At 46.3% G+C, this 23,745-nt stretch overlaps 1 long non-coding RNA gene across 1 annotated transcript in view; it reads left to right on the top strand.

Annotated features, from left to right (window-relative positions):
• The window catches only part of LOC146831070 (uncharacterized), a 28,928-nt gene extending 10,101 nt beyond the window's left edge, over positions 1-18,827 (top strand). Inside the window, exons 3-5 of the long non-coding RNA XR_014961521.1 lie at positions 11,487-11,555; positions 14,266-14,361; positions 18,777-18,827. This is a non-coding gene — a long non-coding RNA (uncharacterized LOC146831070). The remainder of the gene's footprint in view (positions 1-11,486; positions 11,556-14,265; positions 14,362-18,776) is intronic.
• Positions 18,828-23,745: the final 4,918 nt, after the last annotated feature.

Below are 23,745 nucleotides of genomic sequence, written 5' to 3'. Positions count from 1 at the left end.
AGATTACTCTTCATCCAGTGTGAGATGGTTCTCATTCCCGAAGAGAAGGCCAACTGTACCGACGGAGTAAATTTGTCAAAAGGGAAAAGCAGCGGAGTATCGTCGGCATATGATATTGGAGTAAACCCATGGGTCCTCTAGAGGTTGGCCATGGGAGCAACATAGATATTGAAAAGTGTGGGGCTCAGGCATGAGTCCTGAGGCACTCCCTTGGACTGTTCCATAGGTGCCGAACGATATGGGCCAAGATTGACAGTCTGAGAGCGACCGGATAAAAAATTTGTCATCCACTGGAAGGCCGAGTTTCTTAAACCAATCTCCTGCAGTCTTCTGAGTAATATCTGGTGTGAGACCATGTCAAACGCGGCAGATAGGTTCAACAGCACCAAAATTGTAGAACGGCCCTTATCTAGGGTTATCCTGATGTTATCGGTGACCGCTAGCAGGGCTGAATCGGTGCTGTACGTGGGCCTAAATCCGGACTGGGAAGGATCTAGACAACCAGTAAGTTCGACATGGTTTGAGAGATGAATGCTAATATGTCTCTCCAGAAGTTTACTCAGAAAAGGAAGCAACAAGATGGGCCAGAGATTAGACAGATCTGTCAAAGAGGCCTTGGTGTTTTTCCAAATGGGCATAACCAGCGCTGCTTACCATTCTGCCGGAACATGACCTTCTTGTACTGAAAGGTTGAGGAGATGTTCAATTGAGGGGGAGAGTTGAGTGGCCAGGGAAGTGACGACTTTGGCTGGGATGGTGTCAAGGGGAGACCCGGATTTAATTCTATGGATCAGGGTGATAACATCTGCCGAGGTCAGCGGGGGAAAGCTTTCCAGCGGCTGAGAAGTAGCCGGTACAGGTAAATCCATGGCTAAATGGGGCAGGTCCTGGCTACCTGACAAATTTTTTTTTAATAAATTCGCTCAATTTTCTGTGAGAAATATTGCGCAATGTTATTGCATAGTGTTTGCATAGGTGCTTCAAGGTTTTCACAAGCTTTGGGATTGGTGAAAGACTGGAGGATGCGATGTAGGATTTTAGGGGCATTGCCAGCCATATCTAGTTGGGAGACGATGAAGGTTTTACACGCATCTTTTATATTATTATGATATCTGGACAGAGTGGTCAGAAACTGAGTTTTATCACTCTCATCTTGAGTCGTGCGCCAGCGCCTGTCATATTTCCTGCAAAGTTGTTTTTGCACACGCAGCTGAGGGGAAAACCAGGCAGCCTGCGGCCGTTTGGAGTGGTTAGGGAGATGTATCAATGGTGCAAGATGATCAATCGTCTTAGAAAGTGCGGAATTGTATTTCGCCAGGGCTTCTACTATATTATCTGATGCGATAATCCGTGGTCTTAAAAAGGAGGCATGAAAGCTCTCCGGGGTGACTTTCTGCCATTGTCTACGAATATGGCTTGTGGCCGGATTTGGTCCCTTCAGCTTCCTTGGTCCCTGATTAGAATATTCAATTAGCGCATGGTTGGACCAGGTAAGTTGAAAGGGGGGCTCACATTGGAGGAGAATTGGAAAAAATAATGTCCAGTGTGTGGCCAGCTATATGAGTGGGGCCTGCATTGAGCTTAGATAAGCCTAAGAGTGCTAAGTCAGCCATAAGAGCCTGTGAATCAACGTTGGAGGTGCATTCGCTGTGAATATTAAAATCACCTAATAGCAGAAAATTGCTGCTCGCGATTACATGGGGGGCTATTAATTCAGTGACTAGTATCGAGAAATTGGCCAGAGGTCTTGGGGGAAGATACACTAAAGCTCCCTTACAGCTAACTTGGAAGAGAAGTCTATCCGGAAGACAAGTACTTCCATCAGAGCATTACAGCACTCGTCCAGAGGGGGGACATTAATGCTATCTTTATGCACAATAGCAATTCCTCCCCCCACTTTAAGTGGCCTGTCCATCCTAATGAATTTGTAGCCTTCAGGTATGGCTAATGCAATAGAGGGAACAGAGTGGGGCTTCAGCCAGGTTTCAGTCAAAAATCCCAGGTCAGGCTGTACAGAGGACAGAAGATCCCAAACCTCAGTGGAGTGCTTGGACAGGAAGCGGAGGTTGCGTGGCAAACTTTTCCATCCCGCTTGTGACTTATCTTTGACATTACCTATAGCTTGGACGGGGGGAGGGGTAGCAGGTTCAGAAATAAAGGAGCCCGTACTAGGCAGAGGGCGATATAGGGCCTCATAAATCTGCGCCGTCTGACCCACACTTCCCTGAAACTGGCAAGCTCTGCAGGTAAAGGGACCTTCCAAGAAAGACCAGGGCTCAGTCCAGCAGGAGAGTGAAGGCTCGATCCTCAGATCCAACAGCTCCTGTCTAGTATAGAACCTGAATGTGGATGGGCCCTTTTTAGAAGTGAATTGGCCAGAGTTCCTGGCGACGTCCAGGCGCGGACGGGCTCAGACGGGCTTGCCTTAGGTGCTCCCGCTGCGCGTTGTCTGAGGCATCTGGTTATATAGAGGGGGTTGGGGCACTAGAGCGCCAACCTCCCTCGCAACCGGAAGAGGAGTAAAGAACAGAGACTCCCTCCACAACAATCGAGCAGAGCTCGCGGTGGACCGGGGAGAGGAGAGCAAAGAAGGCAATAAGGTGAGCAGCAACAATAAAATAAAATCAAGTCTTTAGTTTTTAAAGATTAAAAGCTATGTGCAAAATACGCTACTCAGCACAGCAGCTTCTATCAAAGCGTAGCGCGCGTCCATTAGGACACGCCGTTGCCCCGGTAGGGCCAAGCACTGTGACTGCATGGTACTTGGCGTTTTTAACATCCACATGGACCAACTCACGGGTTCCGAATCCATGAGGATGTACGAATCCCTAACTATCTTAAATTTGAATCCCTGTGTCTCACTCTCCACTCATGATAAGGGTCACATTCTCGACCAGATTTTTTCGACGGCTAAGATTGAAATAGATGTAACTCTCCCCATTCTTTGGTCTGATCATTTTTTACTCACTTTTAAAATTGATAAGGAATTAGGAAGGTCTCAATCATGAGAAAGAGGTGTGGCGCCACGCCCAGTGCGACTGACTCCGGAATCCAGGGATCACGGTTCGATCCCCGGCGTCGGCGGCAGATTAGCCCAGCACCATGTGACTCTGGGCAATAGCTTGCTTAATCTTCCCAACGGCCCCCAGCACCTAGAGACCCTTATGGGTGATTGGTCGTGCTTTACATATGTGGATTATTATTATTCTATGGTAATCCGTGGGTAAGCTGTTTCGGGTCTTTTGATCAGCTCACCTCGGAGGCATTATCGAACTCACTTAGGCAACATCCGATCCCTATCAGTGGAAACATAGATAACGACATACGCTCTTTAGATAACTGACTCCTGGAGCGCTCCATGGAACTAGCCCCTCCTAAAACAAGAGTAGCTAAATCCTGCAGAGCCTCAGCCCCGTGGTTTACGGAGGCTCTTAGAAAAAGAAAAAGTGCATGCAAGCAGCTTGAGTGCGTATGGAGAAAGAATTTTAACCCCACAAATAACATTACTTATAAATTAGCGTTAAAAGCTCACTACGCCAAAGTCCGTGAGCAAAAAAAATTCTTCCTATCTACAAAAATTGAACAGGCTGGAAACAGAAGCAAAGAACTCTTTCAAATTGTAAAGGATTTTGCCAGCCCGAATGCTATCAATAGCCGCTTCATCCCCACTCAGGAATGGATTACCCTGATTGCGAAACATTTTCACAGTAAAATTACAACTATTCAAGATTCTTTTGGGGCTCGACCCCATGAATCAGATGGTGACTCAGGTTTGTCCTCCCCTGAAGCCCCTGATGACACTATTTTAGAAGGGGCTCTCTTACAGTTTCCCTCCATCTCGTTGGCTAAATCACTAAAAATTATGAGATCACTTAAATCTGGCTCCACTGCAGACCCCTGCCCTGCGAAAGTTCTGGCATCTATTGCCGAGGTGATCAACCCTGTGGTCAACTCGATTATGAACATTTCACTGTCCGAGGGTACGATGCCCATTAGCTGGAAAGATGGGAAAATTTTACCGCTTCTAAAGAAACCCTCGGCAGATCCTACTGTAGCAAGCAATTATAGGCCGAAATCGCTGCTACCTTTCTTGTCAAAGGCTTTGGAGAAATATGTAAATAATGTCATAACCAATTTTATAGAGGCCAATCATGTTTTACACCCAAGTCAATCAGGGTTCAGAGCCAACTTCAGTACGGAGACAGCTCTACTTGAAATTTCGGAAACGATAAAAAGCGCTCGATAGAGGAGGTAAAGCCGTACTGATACTATTAGACCTCTCTGCGGCTTTTGATACTGTACTGCTCGATTTTCCCGGCCCTATTGTGTTGATGGGTGATTAGGGTGACTTCAGTCTCTTTACCATTCAAGCCTAAGGGTTAGAGTAGTGAATGAAGTCTATTTACTAGGCACTTCGACATGATCCTGTGTTCTTCCCCATAGATTAGGGCTTGCACACATATCCTAGGGGATAGATTCGTTAGTATTAGGGATAACCTGCCCTGTAGTGAGGGTATTTCATGGAGCCGTGCTGAATTCAGGCCTGGTAGGCCTCAAACGGGAGAGACTCCATCTTTCTTTCTGCTCCGGCAGCTTGAGATGCTTCTAGGTTAAAGGGGATGTTTTAGTTATGAGGTGTTATTCGCTTGGAGAGAACCGGTTCAGACCGGCCCTTATCGAAGGATTGTATTTTTCTTCATGCCGAAGACGCTACATCAGGCCGGCCGGCTGGGAAAGTGTCCTTGGCACAGGGAGGTACAAGAATTTGGTGGGCGGCAGGTTACGGGCCGGAATTTTCCATGAGGAAATGCACCTCTATATTAGTAAAAGTCTGAGGCAGTTACGAGGCACTTACTTCAGTCCGTAGGCGGCATCTAGCCGTTAGCAGTAAAGCTACTACTTATTCCAGGGAAGACAGATGACAAACTTGAAGGCGGAGAAAAACCGAGAGACAGATACTCTTCTAGCAGAATTGCCAGAGAGGAGAGAGTAGCCGATAAGGAAGAGGTCCCAGTGACTCGGAGAAGGGAGCTACGGAGGTGTGATCTCCAGACGAGCCGAGGCACAGACGAGAAGGGAACCTAGATGACCATTGAGTGCAGGCTACACACGACTAAGGTGATGTCGACCCCTTTCTTATTAGAGTGTACAACCTAATCTTTCACTTTTCTTTGCAGGTTATGTGTTACACAGTAATGTTGTGTGATTGCGTATATAATAAATAATAAAGTATCCAGTTTGTAGTGAATCAACATGTGCTGCGTGTTCTTGTACAAGAGGGTAGCCTATTCTTCTAGTCAGCTGTGACTTGACATGAACAGATGTTAACCCTGATCAGGTAAGTGGTAGCTGAATAAGGGAGAGAGGAACCCCTCGAACCAGAGAACAGGTTGTGCTCAAACTGGCAGTTCTTGTGTGATCTGGTAAATAGTAAAACTGATTCCCCTGCTGTATGTTATGGTAATCATAGGATGAACTTGTGCTGAGGCTGCCGTCTGGGTAGGAAGTCCTGGGTCCGTCTGGGACCGCGAGGCTGAGGCTGCCGTCTGGGTAGGAAGTCCTGGGTCCGTCTGGGACCGCGAGACTGAGGCTGCCGTCTGGGTAGGAAGTCCTGGGTCCGTCTGGGACCGCGAGGCTGAGGCTGCCGTCTGGGTAGGAAGTCCTGGGTCCGTCTGGGACCGCGAGGCTGAGGCTGCCGTCTGGGTAGGAAGTCCTGGGTCCGTCTGGGACCGCGAGGCTGAGGCTGCCGTCTGGGTAGGAAGTCCTGGGTCCGTCTGGGACCGTGAGGCTGAGGCTGCCGTCTGGGTAGGAAGTCCTGGGTCCGTCTGGGACCGCGAGGCTGAGGCTGCCGTCTGGGTAGGAAGTCCTGGGTCCGTCTGGGACCGCGAGGCTGAGGCTGCCGTCTGGGTAGGAAGTCCTGGGTCCGTCTGGGATCGCGAGGCCGCCACTTATATTATAAGAGGTCTAGATATATATATATGGATATATATATATATATTAGGAATTCCCTGTCCTTAGGTGGTATATATATATATCGGTGGTTACTTGTTGTGAATAGGCCCTAGGGAGAGGGTAACGTTCTGGCTGGGTTAGAGAGGCTCTGATGAGCGGGTTCTATCTGATCCGAAAACCCAAGCAGAACAGATACCGTGCCCCATGATCTACTTCTGCACAGACTTAGGGCCTGTGGGATTGGAGGCACGGCACTTCGATGGCTTACTTCATATTTGGAAGACCGTCAGCAAACAGTATGGGCCCCTCCTTTTTAGGCCCTCATCCCCTCTATGAAAGTAGGAGTTCCACAGGGAACTATTCTGAGCCCGTCCCTGTTTAATGTGTATATGGCACCCCAGCACTTCTGGCAGAGGAATGCGGTGCCAAAGTAATATCCTACTCTGACGACACTCAGCTGCTGTTCATGTGTGAGAAAGACAGTATGCTGAGGGGAAGCGAGATAAACGCTTGCATGTCGATGGTATTTGCCTGGTTCAGACAGAACCAGTTGATGTGCAACTCCTAAAAATCGGAAATCATTTTCTTCGGGCATAATCCGAATGAGGAATGGAGCCAGTGGTGTCCTCAGCATATGTCCACTCCAGTCACCGCAGTCACCACGGTGAAAAATCTTGGAGTAAAATTAGACGCGGACATGTTCATGAAGTCTCCGGTCCAAACTGTGGCCGGGACATGCTTTGGACTACTCTAAATGTTGAGGAACTTTCTTCCTCTTCTGCCAATTCCTCACAGGAAAACTGTAGTCCAGGTCTTAATAAGATCCAGACTGGACTATGTCAATGGCCATACCCATGCTAGGCCCCAGGACACACATGACCCCTCACCTGATATCCTTGCACTGGCTTCCGGTGCGAAAGAGGATACATTTTAAAGCCCTAGTTCTGGCTTTTAAGGCTTTTCACAAAATAGGGGCCCCGTACATTAGGAACAGAATTCAACATTATGCTCCCCTTAGAACCCTGAGATCTTCCACTCAACGACTGTCGACGGTGCCAACATTTGCTCGCTCTTGCATAGGGGGCCGCTCCTTTCAGGTGGTGGCCTCACAGCTGTGGAACAGCCTGCCCCTTCCTTAAGACAGGTTCCGGATCTCCTCCGCTTTAGGAAAAATCTTAAAACTTGGTTTTTCCAACGCCAGTAGAGATCTCCATGTCAGCCTGTGTTCACTGTTTCGGTCTCTGGGTCTTTCTTAGCGCCGGGACACGCTGTGGAGTAGCCGTGCGCTTTACAAGTACCAAGTAACATAACATAACAACCTCGCTGGACTTCCCCGGGTGTCTAGTTTTCAGAAATGTGTGGGTTTGGTAGGTTTCCCGAGATGGCCGCCGAGCCCGGGGCCAAAAACCCTGGTGACTTCCCTTGCAAAACCAGGTTGTTTTGTTATAGGACATTATGATTTCTCTTCAATAGGTTTAGGGCCCTTGCCTGTTACAGGTACTTGACCCACCCACTCGAGTGAGGTACTATTTTTATCGGGAGACCTGGGGGAATGCTGGGTGTTAGGAAATTTGTGTCAGCCCGGTGAGCCTACCACACAGAAATTTGAGAAAATTTGATTTTTTTCATCAAAATTTGAGGTTTGCAGGGGATTCTGGGTAGAGAAACGTTGGGGGATCCACGCAAGCCATACCTTCATGGACTCCCCCGGGTCTCTACTTTTCAGAAATGTGTGGGTTTGGTAGGTTTCCCTAGATGGCCGCCAAGCCCGGGACCAAAAACTCATGTGACCCCCTTTGCAAAACCAAGTCATTTTCGGATACATAGGGGGCATCTGGGTTTTTGGTCCTGGCGTTGGCAGCCATCTAGGGAAACCTACCAAACCCACACAGTTCTGAAAACTAGAGACCCAGGGGAGTCCAGGGAGGTATGGCTTGCTTGGATCCCCCAATGTTTTCCTACCCAGAATCCCCTGCAAACCTCAAATTTAGCTGGAAAAATCACCTTTTTCTCAAATATATGTGTAGGAAAGTTCTGGAATCTACGTGGATCTACAAATTTCCTACCACCTATCATTCCCCCAGGTCTCCCGATAAAAATGGTACCTCACTCGGGTGGGTGGGTCAAATACCCGTGACAGGCAAAGGCCCAAAACATATTGAGGAGACATCAAAATTACCTATCACAAAACAACCTGGTTTTGCAAGGGAGGTCATCTGGGTTTTTGGCCCCGTGCTCAGCGGCCATCTTGGGAAACTACCAAACCCACACATTTCTGAAAACTAGACACCCGGGGTAGTACAGCGAGGTATAGCCTGCGTGGATCCTCCAACGTTTTCCTTCCCAGAATGCCCTGCAAACCTCAATCAGCTGTGTGCAGACAATGTTGTGTTGATCAGTCGAACCCCCATTGGTCTCCAGCTCCTGCTAGACACAGGCAGCAGTCACGCAGCTACTAACGGTCTAACGATCAACCAAGATAAATCAGGTAATGCGATTAAACCCAAAATAGAAAACATCAAGTTACCGCTGGCATTTAGGAGGTGCACCCCTAGAAGCAGTGGAAGAATATAAATATCTGGGGGTGATAATCGACAACAAGGGCACATTCAAAACACAAGAAATAAGGCATCAAGAGAAGAGGCAACTCAATAGCGGTAGCTTTAAAATCCATCAAACTCAAAGCTGCCGGCCCTAGCTTTATCCCACTATTACAGGTCTTAAAAGCAAAGCTTGGGAGCGAGTGCCTGAGGGGAAGGGATGCAGACATTCTGGGCCGTACACTCCAGAGATCATCAAGAATGATATTCAGCCTACACAGTTATGTCTCACCCGCACAAATCAGGCTGGAACTTCTCGGACTACAGTCACAAAAAATAGCCCACAATGGTGCCTATGTGAAATGCTGGCACAGGATTACAAAATCTGAACCAAAAACATTGAATACCCACCTATGGAACGAAACAAACTCAAATAAGGTATGCACAGCCATGGTCTACCTGACCGTATCAATAAATCGTCTAGGCCTGGAGGACCTCTGGGCGGCCGCTGGAACACATAATAGCTTAAAGCAACTTGTGAACAAGACAGTGAAGCGATTGTCAATAGTCGCGGACAAGGCAGTGCTCAAAGGAAGGGCCCATGGTTGGTTTGTGCTGCAGAGCTACACCAGGCCTCTTCCTCAATCCTATTTAAGAGCTGGCTTCAACAGGACAATAAAGGAAAAATACTTCCGCTCCCGAATGGGCATCTTACCAATCCTGCCGCATCTTCCTCCTTGGACGCATTTATCGACAGCGTCCAATTGCCGCCTATGTGGGAAAGCAGAAGAGAGTGTTCTACATCTATTATGTACTTGCGGAGAACTGGAACTTGAACGACGACTGTTTCTGAAACCCATCTTTAAAAACGAGGATAAGATCCCGTAAACAAGCAGTGAAGGCGTGCCCCGGGGGTGGTAACAAACAGCAGGCGTGTTGCTTTGTACGATTCATGAAGGTGTCAGGGGCAACAATTCAGAAATCCGGCATACAATTAACAGAATGGTAAACCTGGTTCTGCCACTTCCTGTATCCGGCACTCTGACAACAATATTGCTTTTTACTCCAATATTGTTTTTATTCTCCTTTTATAGTAACCACATATTAAAAAAACTCAGATCTCATCAGCACGGCTGTTTACCAAAACAAGAGACTTAAAGTCATTTATCTCCAAGCACATGGCACCAGGCACTTGAGACTGCAACACGCACACTTGCCATAAACCTGTTTAAGGTTAATAATGACACAGCACATACATAACGTTAAACTTTGAAATTCATCGCCACCGCCATTTACAGAAAAAAAAATGTCAAGCGTCCTAATGCATTTATCTTCATGCACAATGCACCAGCCACTTTATGAGATCGTAATATGCTGACTTGCCACAACTCGTCCAAGGTAAACAACTGCCTGTTAACTTAACCCCTTCAGCGCGGCGCGGATTTCCGCGCCACGCTGAAGGTTCCGTGCGCGGGCGGGGCCATGACGGAACCGTTCCGTCATGCGCACAGCGCAACCGACGTGCATGACGGAACCGTTCCGTCATGCGCGTCGAAGGGGTTAAACCAAGAAAGCACTCAGAATTCAATTCCTCAAAACGAAGTAATATGTCTGCAACTGCCATTCCACTGAAATATTGAGACTTATTTAGCTCGAGTGGAATATTTTATGCTTGATCATAATTTTGAGGCTTCGGCTTTTTTACTGCCCATCATTAACCAGGAATCAGTTGTTTTAAGCTATGTTTCTCGATCCCGTAATTATGGATCTTGCTGTAGTTCTGTTTTTTATTTGCAAAAGCGAAACCTGAGCTTCTTATTGTATGACATTGAACAGGAATCAGCTGTTTCTTTCAAGTTATGCTTTTAAATTTGTAAACATGGATTTTTTGATGCATCATATCGTTTAAGCGAATATTGTAAAGGTTTTTATTAACCTATACAAATAAACTACTTACTAGCTATGGATTTTGAACCCTAGCTCTGCCGGCACCTAAGGAAACCTAGCAAACCTACACATTTTTGAAAACTAGACACCCAGGGGAACCAAGGATAAGGTGACTTGTGTTGCTCTCACCAGGTTCTGTTACCCAAAATCCCTTGCGAACCTCAAACTTTGTCGAAAAAAACACATTTTCCTCATATTTCTGTGATGGAAAGTTCTGGAATCTGTGTGGATCCACAAAATTTCACTCGCCCTGCATTCCCCAAAGTCTTTCGATAAAAATGACACGTCACTTGTGTGGGTAGGCCTAGTGCCCGCGAAAGGAAACGGGCCAAAACGCAATGTGGAGACACCACATTTTTACAGTGAAAACTGACGCTTTTTTTTTCAAAGTGCCTAGCTGTTGATTTTGAACCCTGGATCTGCCTGCACCTAGGGAAACCCATCAAACCTGTACATTTTTTAAGGCTAGACACCCAACGGAATCCTGAAGGGGGTGACTTGTGTGGCTCTCATCAGGTTCTGTTCCCCAGAATCCCTTGAAAACCTCAAACTTTGTAAAATAAAACCACATTTTCGTGATTGAAAGTTCTGGAATCGGCGTGGGTCCACAAACTTCCACCCACTCCAGATTGTCCAAAGTCTCCCAATAAAAATGGTACCCCACTTGTGTGGGTGGGTCAAGTGCCTGCGGCAGGGAAGGCCCAAAACATATTGTGGAGACATCAAAATTACCTATCACTTAAGGACCTGGTTTTGCAACAGTGCTGTGCGAGGGATGGGCGGAAACAGAAGCGAGGAGGCTGGATTGGTGTAATTTTGGAGCATTTTATTGTCAAAAATAACAGTTGGCTAAAGCATATACAGGTATTCTCTTCAATAAAAGGGGCGAAGAAAAAAAAAAAAGTATATTTAGCCACGTAAGGGTTCATGTTCTTGATGTGATTACAGTTCAGTCCCAACAATATTCTGTTCTTCTCTTAATGAGGTTACAACGAAAAATAATCGTTTCTTCACTTAATTCCTTTGTTCTCTCTTCCCTCTTTTTAGGTACTCCGGCAGGCTGGAGGGGGACCCAGGAGACTTGCAGAGGGAGTAAGCAAACAGGACAAAGATGCGGTAAGTATAACTAGAAGTGCTTTTCTCGTTCTACCATTTTACCATACCCTGGTGGGAAGGGTTGTGCACTGGTAAGGAAGGTGGGGGAATCCGGTGGAAAAGGAACGAAAAAAAAAAAAACGTTTGAATGGGTGCTTGATATTCAGGCTCGAGATGGAGCAGCTTCAGGGAGTTATTCCCGTGCATAAAGAGGGTAGAGCTATAATACTTAGGAATGACGACGAAGGTGAGGATGAGAAAAAGAGAGGAAAAAAACAAATCACCCAACAAACAAAATGAATATCTAAGCACATTAGTATAGGTTTTGTTTCCCGTTACCCCACCTCCACCCTTTCCAACGCTTACGTACCGTCTCTAGCCACAGCTCTCCAGAGTTGCGGCGGTTGTTGAGCGTCCTCCGGTGACCACCACTCCTCGCTCCACACGCCCGTGGCTTCTTCGGCTCCGGTTTCCGTCTCAGCTACATCTTCCCTGGTGGCATCGCTTCTCCTTGCTTCTTCTTCCGGGGTCAGTTTCTTGCCAGCTTTCGTCTGCTCTCGAACTTCTCGTTGTCTTCCAGCTTTTGGTCTCCCCCTACAGTAGCTGATTGGCCCTCTTGTTGTACACTTCCGCTCCCTGATTTGTCCGTTCGGTGGGACGCGGAGATCCTTTCCTGCGAAGATGAAACAGCCCATTCTTAGTGTTTCTGTCCCCCTGCTGCCGTCGGCTGGAAACGGAAAAAAAGGAGACCGCAGGGCCATAACGGGAAGTAAGGCAGGCTTTAGTAGAAGGGCTCACCTGGGTTTTTGGCCTCGTGCTCGACCGCCATCTACGGAAACCTACTAAAACCAGACATCTTTGAAAACTAGACACCCAGGGGAGTCCACGGAGGTATGGATTGTGTGAACCCCCCAACACTAGGCCTACCCACCCAAGTGAAGTATAATTTTTATCGATAGTCTAAGGGGAGCACAGAATAGTAGTTATTAACGGTTGTCTTCTATGCATTTCTGCCTTCTAAATGTAAGACAGTGTGTAAAAAATAAATCATTTTGAACAATACTCTCTAATTCACATTCTCATATGGGTACCCACAAATTCAGAGATGCAAAAATAACCAATGCTTCTAAACTCCATATCTTGTTCCCATTTCAGATATGCATAGTCTGCCTGTTCCTGAAAGCTGGGAAGATGGTGATTTTAGCACCACAAACCCTTCATTGATACTATTTGTGGGGGGAAAAAACAGACGTTTTCTTCCGCAGCATTTCTTTTTCCCATTTTCCCCCCAAAACCCAGAATTTTGCTGTATTGTGCCTAATTTATCAATCCCCTCCAAGGTAATCCGCAAACCCTGGGTACCTTTAGAATCCTCAGTACGTTGGAAGAAAAGGATATGGAAAAAAAGCTATGGGACCCCAAATAGCCAAAAAAGGGCATGGCAAATGGGGGAAAAAAGGCCTGGCAGCAAAGGGGTTAAGAAATGATGAATTTGTATGCACTTTATGAATACAGAAAACAACAACATTAGTATGTGGGTTGTGTTTTAAGCCCTACATTTTATTTAGTGTGTATTTTGAGCTGTATATGTATGTATTTCTTGTAAGTTCACATCATGTAAAAATTAGAGGACACATTATATCGCATCTAATACTGTCAATATATATCATGAATTACATACCAAATGTAAATGATGTTTGCATGTTTATTACCCCACATATTACTCAGCCTAGATCAGGTGTTTTCAGCCAGTATTTTGGGAGCTACCAGTGGCTCCCAGACACCTTCAGAGCCGCTCACAGCCATGAGTTATTTTTCAAAAGAGCACAAGATCATATTTTCATTTCACAGTTAAGGAAAGTCTGTGTTCTTGTGACAACACGATCATCATGCTGCAGATAGCAGGGCCTGACAATGAGCCACGCTCAGTCAGATTTGTGGGCCAGGCTGGGACAGAGTCACAGTGGTGTCTAACTTAAGCACTAACTGTCTAACTTCAACTTACTAGAAATATTTAGGAGTCAGATATGTAAATGTTTTTGCCCTGTACTCAAGTGGATTAGAAACGTATCTTGGCCTATGTATTTACTTACGCTGTAGAAGTCATTTGTCAATCCACCAAACAATATCTTCTTAATGTCTTCAACAGCATAGGTATCTGCATAGTGTGTGATACATTGATAAGCTACTTCAGTACACAAGCCTTATAATTTTTGTACATTTGCCATATACTTTACTTACTTAAAGCAAATGTTACCATAGTGAAATGCTCAAACAAAAGGAAACTGCCTTTCAGTTTATACAAATATTGGTACAACTTGCAGTATTTGTTTTGACACTCATTGATTCATATTTTACTTTTTGAGTATGAAAATAATGCAGATTTGTGGGCCTTGTGATCACACGGTACAAAGGTATTTGTGGTTTATATCCTTTTTGATGACAAATTCACTATTGGAAACAACAAAGCTCAACCATTCTGAGGTATTAAATAGTTGCTGGAGAGACATAAAAATGGACAAGAGATACGATCATACTTGATATAGGAACTATCATAGGGAATTACAAAATTGAGACCAAATGGTTGCCTGCATGCATGAGCTAATGTTAATGTAGAACCAACGTTTGAGAGCCTTGAAGCAGGTGAAATATGGAAACTGTTTTGTGATCAAAGTTCATGATAAGTTTTGTTTACATAGATTCAGTTAAACTATTGTATATATAATTTCAGCATCATCAGGAGCAGGCAAAGGAGACATTGGCCACGGAGACAGGGAAGCAGCTGCCACTGACAACACCGACACTGAGGGACCCAGTGGCACGGAGGGTGAGGGGAGTGTAACAGAGACTTCCAGCTCCACAATATCTTCTTCAGAGGCCTCCACGAGTGAGCACTCCCTAGTGGTGGCGGACCCGACAGTAACTCCATAAACTGCATCCAGGCCCGCCTCCCAGAGACACACCTTCACCCTACCTCTTGAAACCCCCATTTAGCAAAACCTGCCTCCCTGAAAAGGGTGGCGTCTCCTTCGCTGCAGTCACCTCACCACATACCTTTGCCCCATCCCCCCCCCAGCTGCGCTGAGTGCAGAGACTACTGACCTCCTACGGAGCATCTCTATTTTTTCAGACTGAACTACTGAATGCCAACCAGTGGCTTAGCTGCCATAAACAGCAAATAGTAGTATACCAGGAAGGCATTCACAGTGCTAAATCTATCCCATAGAGGTCTTTTCAAAGTCTAGCCTCCTCACTGACCGCCGCGTCCCAACCATCCCAACCTTGAGCCCCACCTCCTGCCCCTTACCCATCCAAATTTCCTATTCCCAGACCTGTCCCAAGCGCTCTCACACCCTGCATGCACCCACTCACACAGACACAAGCAGCACACCTACACAAAAATACAAATACCACAAAAAACACAGGCACATGCCCAAACAATATACAGACCATACCCACAACCCACTACCATCACCACCAGCACACCCACAACCATCAAACCCACACCCATCACATCCATACCCCCAACCACCACTACACCAACAGTTACCACCCTACCCCTAAACCCACATGCACTACCACACCAGCACACCCAAAACCCCCACCACCACACCCACATTCACAAGTACCACACCCAGCACCTCAACAGCACACTTATCCACACACTCACACGCATTCAAAACAACACCCACAAAACACAAACACCCTCACTTACCTGAACAACGTACACCTAGGAAAAAACACACACCAAAACCTACACCACATAAACCAGACTCACATGCACCGGCAAACTCAATAGACACATGCACATCACCCACTGCCACTCCCTCTACCTCCCAAACCCAACTCCCTGCTGACCATCCTATCCATTTCCCTAAGAAGATTTACTTTTTACCCTTGCCCTTTTCCACAGCCTAACATACCCACCCCAAACGCCTAGCCACCCATTCCATAGCCCAACCCACCCCTCCCACATGCCAACCCACCCTTTCCAAAGGCAAAAGTAGTCCTCCAAAACCAAATACCACCCCTCTCAAACTCAAGACGACCCCCCCCCCAAGAAAGATCATTGAGGTGCTTGTTCTGTGCCCATGAGGTGCCCATTCCTGTGGAGGTGCCCCTTGACAGTGATTAAGGAGGCAAACTTAGTGCCACAGCAAAACAGTGCACGAATAGGGCACGTTACAACGCAAACATTTAAAACTCATGCCTTTACAACATGGTTTTTACATTGCAACATCCATTACAACGCATGATTTTACAATGCATGCCATCACAACGCATTTTTAGAAACTACATTTACAGCGCATTCCATTACAGCGCATACCATTACAGCGCGTGACACTTTTAGGGCAACAGTAGGGTAAGTGTTGTATAGTGTAGGGGTAAAAATTACCATTCCCACTCCAGTGAGTGCAACAGTAGTGTAAGTGTTGTATAGTTTAGGGGTAAAAATTACTATTCTCACTCCAGTGAGTGCAACAGTAGTATAAGTGTTGGATAGTGTAGGGGTATTCCTCATTACTTACCTTATAATGCGTTGTAATGGCATGCGTTGTAGTGACATGCGTTGAAATGGCATGCAATGTAAAGGCAGTTGCGTTGTAATGACTGCATTGTAATGGTTGTTTTCCCAGTGCACTGGACTTTTTAAAATATTTTCATGGACTGCCATTTGTTTATGATTTAATTTGAGAGACCTTTCTCCTTTTTCCTTTTCACCAAGTTAGTTCTGGCATTAATTTTCCTTGCGATTGTTTGAGTACTAGAAATGTTTCTGACTAAAATGTGAAGCACATATTTTTAGTTACCATTATGGCAGGAAATACAACATATTTATTAATGCCTACATTGTTAAGTGCAGAGACTGGTCATAATAGATGTGATGGTCATTTGAATTTAGTTGCAGACATACATCATGATAATGGACGCTTGTACCAACAAATAGCTGTTTACATTTATTATTTGAAGTGTTACTACAGGTGTGTTTGTTTCACCTTGTTTACAGATAAGAATGAACACACATGCATTACACCTTATAAAATAATGTGCCAATTGAAATTGAATACAATACAGGACTAGCACTAGACAAGTGGAAATATTACATGGATTAATATGTTGAATGATTCAAATTTGGGACTGACATTGATTTGACAGTTAATTAATAAGGTAAAGGTTACACCTTGTGCAGTGCCATTTCTACATCCTGTTACATTGCACTTATCCCAATGATGTGTAATGCATATGTTTATAATGTGACAATTTTCAAAATTTCTTAAAACACATCTGTATGTTAGCTTTTTGAGTTTTTGATTGATATAATTTTTTATGCAAGTGTCCATTTTTTAAGCCAGCTTGCACCAAATTTATACATACAATGTGATCATAAAGGTGTGTTTCTCTAAACGTCAGCATTACAAACATATGCATTGCACATTGGTATGCTATGGGTAGGGTTGTTGACTTTGCCGTCTTGCCATGGCATGACAGTGATCATAATGCCTTAACTCTGGAGCTGCAGTTGTCAGCCGCGTTGGGCAACCTTTATTCTATCACAAAGATAGATGATAGATTATCAATTAACAATGGTAGGCGGTAAGTAAGGTGGCATGGATCGAACAATCGCCTGAAAGAATGGCCTCTTTATACAAATCTATTATACCAACCCTTCTGGAACTAGTAAAGCTCACAACTGCAGATGGGTTTGTTGCATCACCCTCTGAAGTTGCTAAGATGCATGAGGCACTGACCACCAAATTGGTTGATTTAATCTAGCCAGTGGGCACTCTGAGAGGTGGGGCAAAGGTAAAACAACCTGGTTGAACTGCTGCTGTCGAGAGGCAAAGAGGGCCCTGATAGAGGCTATAAAATCTAAGAGCAGAACCCAAATCAAAATAGTGAGGGTTACTTATAAAGACACCATCACACTCACAAAAATATAATCGGAAACAGATCAATGGGCATCCCTGTAGCAGGCTTTAGCAGTAAAAGATATGAAAACTTTTTGGAACATCGTAAGCACAGGTAGTAGTATTAGAAAGGCGGCCCTAGAGCCCAGTATAGTGGCTGATAGTTGGAAAGAGCACTTATAGGCCCTCTATTGCCCGTCGGAGGCTGAGATTAGTACTCAGACCAGAGCAATCCAGCCACCACAAAATCCACACATAGAGACCCCTATGCTGACCCTGACAGAGGTTGTTAGTGCCATAAGAAAAATAGCCCCGGTAAAGCCCCAGGATTGGATAAGATACCCGGGGATCTTATCTGTGTTGAGCCCACTACTTAGGGGCTATAGCTATGGGTGTTTTTTTAAGTTTACAAGGGATGGCATTTCCTGCAACCTGGGCTGGAGCTGAGATTCTTCTGGTGTATAAAAAAGGGTCGACATTATAGCCTTTAAACTATAGACCAATCAGTCTGATTGATGTAACACAAAAAATCTTTGCTGGGATTCTATTGGATCGCCTCCAGACTTCGCTGGAGGAACACAAAAAAAATAAGCCCAGTCCAAGCTGGCTTCGGGGAAAAAACATCCACAATTGACCAAATATTTAGGCTCCAACTCCTCTATTGGAAAACGGTGCACCTGGAAGGTGGTAGGCTATATTTGGTCTTTGTGGATCTTAAAAGTGCTTTTGATCTGGTGCCAAGAGATGATCTCTGGGTAGTATTAAGTTACCTTGAAGTTCCCCATTATCTCCTGAATATGCTAAGAAGACTGCACAAAGGCAATCATGCTCAAATTAGGTATGGGAAGCGGGGGGAACTCACTTAATCAACAGAGGAGTTAGGCAGGGCTGGGTGCTTGCTCCCACCCTGGTTTGTTTCTACAGTAATGACCTGGTTGATGCACTGAGCAGATTGAAGGATATAGACGCTCCCAAGTTAGTGCACAAGTTATCCCGGCAATGATGTTCGTAGACGATACCCTCCTGCTTTCTAAGTCACCAATGGGCATCCAGAGAATTCTTGAAGGTTTTGGCGAGTTCTGTGAAAACAGGGGGTTGGAGATCAATATACAGAAGACGAAATATATGGTCTTCAACCCCGCTCGCACAAACCGCCCAAATCCCCACATGAATGGTATCCAACTTGAGAGGGTATTGGTTTTCGACTATCTAGGTTTTAAAAATGTACGAGTCCAGTGCAAATGTTAACAGACAAGTCAAAAGGTAACAAGTAAAAGTGGAGCCTACTGTTGATTCCATCCATGACGTGTTGATTTTGTTTGTCATCAAGCAGCAGCAACAGGACTTGGAAGATCTGGTCCATGGTGGAAAAAGAAGAGTGAATGTGAGAAAAGGTGAGTTTCTGCCTTATATCCCTTCCAAACCGCCAACTCGGGTGTGGAGGGCTTACGGCCACAGTCATGTTGACGGTAAGGCACATTGTGATTGGCCCGGCAGACAAACCGTATGTCCTCCTGCCGACAGCCACTTTTGCCTGTTGCGTCATCGACGTGGGTGAACATACCTGGCAGAGTCGGCGGCAGTCCAACGATCTTTCGTCCATGGAACCACCAGTATCTAATTAGAGCGGGCGGAGCGCTTAGTAGGCAGGCAGAGAAAACATCCAAAAAAAGCGGCAGTGGGACGAGGTCTGCCAAGATCTAAATCAGGCCTTTAGATTTTTGGGGTTCTTGGTAGATCCAGTGGAAGGAGAGTTGAGACATCCAAGGGACAAATTGAAAAGAATAAGGAAGAAGATTCTGAAGGTTTTCGATTTGGATCAGATTTCTCTGAGAATGTTGGCTCGAGTAGTAGCCTTCAACGTACAGGCTATTTTTCCAGGACCTGTGAATTATCGGGCACGTCAGAGATTGAAGGCAATGCATGTGAGGAGTGGATTGAGATATTCAGAGAAAATTGTTCTTTCTAAGGAAGCAAGGGAGGAACTTCAGTGGTGGTTAAGGAAAATGATGCTTGGAATGGGAGAGCAATTTTGGGGTAAAATCTGGAATTGGTAATAGAGTCAAATGCATGTTTAGATGGTTGTGGTACATGTTGTGGAGCTGTGTCAACAGTCGATCACTGGACAGAGAAGGAAAGCAAAATGGCCATAAATTGTGTAGAGTTGATAGCAGGATCTTTTGCGATAAGATGTTTCGCGAAAAACAAGGTAAGGTGTTTGCTTCTGTTAAGGATGGACAATGTTTCAGCTGTAAGATAAGTGAACAAGCTGGGGGGTTTGAGGCCAAATAATTTAGCAGACTTAGCAATAGTTTTTGGGAAGTATTGTCTGATGAGGAATTTATCAGTTTATGGGGAGCACTTTCTGGAGATGAGCAATGTGGTGGTGGATTGGTTTTCTAGACTCCAGCTACTGTAAGCTGAACAGGACCATTTTCTTACAAATAGAGTTTGGGGTCCTTTCAGGGTGGACTTGCTAGTGAACAGGTTGAATGCTCAGACGAGAAGCTTTTTCAGTTGACACTCAGATCTGGAGATGGATGATTCCGTCAGTTCTAGAGAGGTCTTTACCCTTATGCGTTTCCATTTTCGATGATTGCTCAGGTGTTTGAGAAATGTTTGAGGGAGGACTAGCTTGTAGGACTATTAATGTACATAAGTCAGCGATTGCTGAGGGACTTATTCTGGTGAATGGTTTGTCAGTGGGTCAGGACATCTTAACAAGGAGACTAAGGCAGAGCATAAGAATTGCAAAACTGTCAGTTTCAAGATATAATTCTATCTGGGATGTCACAAATGTTTTATCATGCATAGAGAGTTTGGGTCTGAATAGGGAGTTGTCGGTGAGAGATTCATCACTGAAGTTGACAATGTTATTGTATTTGGTCTTGTTTAGGAGGGTGTCCGATGTAAGGGCGTTTGATTTGGCAAGTAGGATTTTTACCCTGGAAGGTGTATGTTTTTAACTGACTAGGAGGACAAAAACAAATTCATTATTGATTTTTTTAAATCCATTTTTATGAGAATAAAAATCTGTGTGTGGCACGTTGTGTGAAGGAGTATGAGGGAAGGGATCAGGGTGTCAGGCCTTTGGGGGGGACACAGTTAATCACTTTGTTCAAAAGACCTATTAAGGCTGTGTCATCTCCCAAAACTTGCAAGATGGGTTAATGAGTGTAAGAATCTCACCTATGTTTTCCGCAGGAACGTCATGGATGTGAAGCAAAGATCCACAACTTCTCCAAATCACCGACTGCCCTGATATCGATACCCCCACAAGCCCGCCACCGCCCTTGAGGCTAAGACAGCGGCTGTGGCCACGGTGATCTCCGGCGGCGAAGTCAGATCCCGACTGTTTACGGAGAGCTCCTGGTGGAAGCAGTCGCGGCGCCCGTCTCTCGGTCCCACGGTGTTGAATCGTAGGTGGAGGCACTGAGCCGAGCAGCAGAATCAAGCTGAGGGTCGGCAGTCGACGCCCGGAGCTCGGAACTTGGACCGCGAGCTCAGTGTGCCAGCAGTGTGTGCGTGCGTGTCTCCTGCCATCCACATGCACGTCAGGCGCGCCGGGCATCCCAAGCAAGCGCGGCAGCTGCAGCGGTGGTAGGCCAGCGTGTCCATGGAGGCACGGCCAGACCGAGTGTGTTATCCAGGTCTTCTCAGGTGCCTCCACTTGCCTGCCAGCAACATTTCCCCCCCCCCAGCTCCTGCCCCACGCCTGCATTGCTGCATTCCCGCAACCCAGTGGTTGCATTGAAGACGGGCCCCAGCCAGCTCAGGGATTCCCCACCGTTTCCACCATTGACAGCACTTGTGAATATCGGACTGACTGCGATCCCTACACGCCCACGACCTCTACTGTCCGCTGCTGGAGTTGCGACTGCGCAGGAGCTCTCCAGAGACCGCCGAGGGTGGTGGTGGTGCGGTGCCTTTTGCCTGCCCTTCTGTTTGTGCACCTTTGTTCTTGTTTTCCCTGGCGGACCTGAGCGGATTTGCACATTTTTATTTTATTTTTATTTTAACATTTACTTAAGCCATCGCCTTGACATCACCTTGCCTTGATTTACTGCCCAATACATCTGCAGGGCATTCCCTCTCTTCCCCTCCAATAGCTAGCCCCCACAGTCCGGGTTGGCGGTGGCCCAGGGGGGACAGGGGAGAGGTGCACAGGTGTGCCAGAGGACACAGCCATACAGCACTCCTCTTTCTTAGGACTTAATCGCTGTTTTCGTCCTGTCTCCCAGCGAGGGAAGCCACATTTTCTATATGCATGCTCCTGGAAATCACCTGCTTCCGAAACCCTCTATTCATCTGTTTGTCACTAAGAGCCATAGAGGTCCACGCAGAAGCTGCGACTCCGGTGCTGATCCAGTCTGAGTTTTTCGAGTCTTAAATCCCCTAGACTTTGGGAGTATGAGATCAGGGCGCATCCGTGGGGTGCTCAAATCTGCCAGCAGAGCAGGCAATGTCAGCAGCAACTCAAGCAATTCAGCTAAGCGGAAAAGGAAGCTGAAATCCTTGGATTGTACAGAAGGAGAGCCGCAGGTTAAGACCAGACCGGCAATGCAGGTAGAGGGCACTATAATTGAAATAACATCAGACACAAGGAGGCTCAGCAACTTGACGCCAGAGTCTAAAACGCCAAAACATCGCCGCCTTCAGCCGAAAATTGACACCAAATTCTGTTTTTTTAAAAATGCAGGCGACACCCTGCTTTCACGCCCCACAGTACCCGCGGGACTTCAAACACCACTCCTCTCCTTTCTAGAGGACAAAGGAAAGGTGGAAGGGGACAAAGGGCCTACAGCTCAAGGAGTAAGGGGGGACAGCTCAATGACATTGCCACACGACCCAGCACCCGCCGCAAGCTGGAATCCCAAAATCGTGGAGAAGTCCTCAGAGATAAAGCTTAACGAACTGTACCCAGAGGCGCCACAAAACCCGCCTCAAGTTGGGGGGGCTAAGACCAAGTCCAACAGCGCAAGGGAGGAATGGGCCAGAAATACAGCTGTCCTAGGCAATTACAACCCTGCATATACCCATAACATTCCTGTGGCCACATCATCCAGGTCCCTCAACCAACACAAAAATGAAGGGGGCAACTGCGTATCACTAGAGCCACTGACCATCTATGAGTTAGATAATCCGACAGCTATCCTCTGGCCGGGAGCCAAAGCCGGCGCTCTAGGGAACAACCTGGAAAATAACACAGAGGGAACAAAGGCAATAGGGGGATTAACACCTGAAAACCCAAAGGACATGCCGGGTACAGAAATTGACGTACGTTCTGTCCCTACCGGACTTCAATGCAAGCCAGTGTTGTCTCAATCCAGCCTGTTGTTGGATGATTCAGAAGAACTGGACCAACACTCATATCTAGATAAGGAGGAGTGGGAAGCACTCCTGGCAGCCTATCGGGGGGACACGCATAGGAGCGAACCAGCAGAAAACCTAAAAACTGATGGATGCAAGGAGACAGTGGAGGGGTCGTTTGCGCTGCCCACTTGCACAATCAGTGAAATTAGAGTACAACAAGGGAAAATGAAAAAAATAGACAACGGCAACAAAACCGGCAGTGAGGCTGGCAACCTTAAAGAGGACGGGCAAGGTACTGCCCAAGGGGATGCATGGGCAAGTCTGCTTAAAACTGTGCAGCTCCTGGTTGAGGCTCTGCAATGCCAGACAGACAAAATGGACCTGCAATTATCCCTATTGAACACTCTGGCAGTATATGTGGTATTGATCGACGGTAAATTGGGAAATCTGAAAACAATGCTGGAAAGTACCCAGGACCACACCCCAGCCAATCCTCGAACCTGCGGATGCAGCCCAATTGTGGACAAACTGGTAACCCTTCCAGCGATGATGAGGGATCTATGCGCACAAATAAAAAAGACATCAAATAAAGAAAATATGCAGCCTTCAAATGGGCAAACCCTGCTTGGGCATGGCAAAGACGTAGTAACTCACCGGTTTGGGCCGATCAATGAGGAGCAAATACCAATGTTAATTGAACAACCAGAAGGGAATATCAACATCGATAACAGTAAGCAAACAATAGCATTGCCCCCTAGTCATGGACACACACCAGAACAAGCAGAAGCAGCCAAAGGGGAATCGAAACTAAATGCAAAACTAAGACGTGCACAAAAACGGAAAGGCCGGAACCAGAAACAAAACCTCACCCGGACTGGATTTCAACGACTCTTTGGGACTCCATTAGCTCAAGAAGGGACACCGCCAGTGCCCAGTGGGACAACGCAACAGAACATCTCTTCACCAGAAGTAATTACCAGCATTACAAA

This window comes from Triturus cristatus, chromosome 5_1 (genome assembly GCF_964204655.1).
Source record: "Triturus cristatus chromosome 5_1, aTriCri1.1, whole genome shotgun sequence".
Lineage (NCBI taxonomy): Eukaryota > Metazoa > Chordata > Amphibia > Caudata > Salamandridae > Triturus > Triturus cristatus.
The sequence above is the reverse complement of the archived record's forward strand: the minus strand, read 5'-3'. Positions and strand labels throughout refer to the sequence as shown.